This window comes from Procambarus clarkii, chromosome 49, assembly GCF_040958095.1.
Source record: "Procambarus clarkii isolate CNS0578487 chromosome 49, FALCON_Pclarkii_2.0, whole genome shotgun sequence".
In the NCBI taxonomy this organism is placed as follows: Eukaryota; Metazoa; Arthropoda; class Malacostraca; order Decapoda; family Cambaridae; genus Procambarus; species Procambarus clarkii.
The window spans coordinates 37,142,368-37,144,648 of record NC_091198.1 but is presented as its reverse complement, the minus strand read 5'-3'; positions in this window follow the sequence as shown (position 1 = coordinate 37,144,648).

The window sequence follows — 2,281 nt, the reverse complement described above, 5'->3', positions numbered from 1 at the left end:
GGTGCAGACTGGTCGTGGTCAGCTGGCTGGTGCAGACTGGTCATGGCCAGCTGGTGCAGACTGGTCATGGCCAGCTGGTGCAGACTGGTCATGGCCAGCTGGTGCAGACTGGTCATAGCCAGCTGGCTGGTGCAGACTGGTCATGGCCAGCTGGTGCTGACTGGTCATGGCCAGCTGGCTGGTGCAGACTGGTCGTGGCCAGCTGGCTGGTGCAGACTGGTCGTTGCCAGCTGGCTGGTGCTGACTGGTCATGGCCAGCTGGCTGGTGCTGACTGGTCATGGCCAGCTGGTGGAGACTGGTCATGGCCAGCTGGTGCAGACTGGTCGTTGCCAGCTGGCTGGTGCAGACTGGTCATGGCCAGCTGGCTGGTGCTAACTGGTCATGGCCAGCTGGTGCAGACTGGTCATGGCCAGCAGGCTGGTGCTGACTGGTCATGGCCAGCTGGTGCAGACTGGTCATGGCCAGCCAGCTGGTGCAGACTGGTCATGGCCAGCTGGCTGGTGCAGACTGGTCATGGCCAGCTGGCTGGTGCAGACTGGTCATGGCCAGCTGGCTGGTGCAGACTGGTCATGGCCAGCTGGCTGGTGCAGACTGGTCATGGCCAGCTGGCTGGTGCTGACTGGTCATGGCCAGCTGGCTGGTGCAGACTGGTCATGGCCAGCTGGCTGGTGCTGACTGGTCATGGCCAGCTGGTGCAGACTGGTCATGGCCAGCAGGCTGGTGCTGACTGGTCATGGCCAGCTGGCTGGTGCTGACTGGTCATGGCCAGCTGGTGCAGACTGGTCATGGCCAGCCAGCTGGTGCAGACTGGTCATGGCCAGCTGGTGCAGACTGGTCATGGCCAGCTGGTGCAGACTGGTCATGGCCAGCTGGCTGGTGCAGACTGGTCATGGCCAGCTGGTGCAGACTGGTCATGGCCAGCTGGCTGGTGCAGATTGGTCATGGCCAGCTGGTGCAGACTGGTCATGTCCAGCTGGATGGTGCAGACTGGTCGTGGCCAGCTGGCTGGTGCAGACTGGTCATGGCCAGCTGGCTGGTGCAGACTGGTCATAACCCAGCTGGCTGGTGCAGACTGGTCGTGGCCAGCTGGCTGGTGCAGGCTGGTCATAGCCAGCTGGTGCAGACTGGTCATGGCCAGCTGGTGCAGACTGGTCATGGCTAGCTGGTGCAGACTGGTCGTGGCCAGCTGGCTGGTGCAGACTGGTCGTGGCCAGCTGGCTGGTGCAGACTGGTCGTGGCCAGCTGGCTGGTGCAGACTGGTCGTGGCCAGCTGGTGCAGACTGGTCATGGCCAGCTGGCTGGTGCAGACTGGTCGTGGCCAGCTGGCTGGTGCAGACTGGTCGTGGCCAGCTGGTGCAGACTGGTCGTGGCCAGCTGGCTGGTGCTGACTGGTCATGGCCAGCTGGCTGGTGCAGACTGGTCATGGCCAGCTGGCTGGTGCAGACTGGTCGTGGCCAGCTGGCTGGTGCTGACTGGTCATGGCCAGCTGGTGCAGACTGGTCATGGCCAGCCAGCTGGTGCAGACTGGTCATGGCCAGCTGGTGCAGACTGGTCATGGCCAGCTGGTGCAGACTGGTCATGGCCAGCTGGCTGGTGCAGACTGGTCATGGCCAGCTGGTGCAGACTGGTCATGGCCAGCTGGCTGGTGCAGATTGGTCATGGCCAGCTGGTGCAGACTGGTCATGTCCAGCTGGATGGTGCAGACTGGTCGTGGCCAGCTGGCTGGTGCAGACTGGTCATGGCCAGCTGGCTGGTGCAGACTGGTCATAACCCAGCTGGCTGGTGCAGACTGGTCGTGGCCAGCTGGCTGGTGCAGGCTGGTCATAGCCAGCTGGTGCAGACTGGTCATGGCCAGCTGGTGCAGACTGGTCATGGCTAGCTGGTGCAGACTGGTCGTGTCCAGCTGGCTGGTGCAGACTGGTCGTGGCCAGCTGGCTGGTGCAGACTGGTCGTGGCCAGCTGGTGCAGACTGGTCATGGCCAGCTGGCTGGTGCAGACTGGTCGTGGCCAGCTGGCTGGTGCAGACTGGTCATGGCCAGCTGGCTGGTGCAGACTGGTCGTGGTCAGCTGGCTGGTGCAGACTGGTCGTGGCCAGCTGGCTGGTGCAGACTGGTCATGGCCAGCTGGCTGGTGCAGACTGGTCGTGGTCAGCTGGCTGGTGCAGACTGGTCATGGCCAGCTGGTGCAGACTGGTCATGGCCAGCTGGTGCAGACTGGTCATAGCCAGCTGGCTGGTGCAGACTGGTCATAACCAGCTGGCTGGTGCAGACTGGTCGTGGC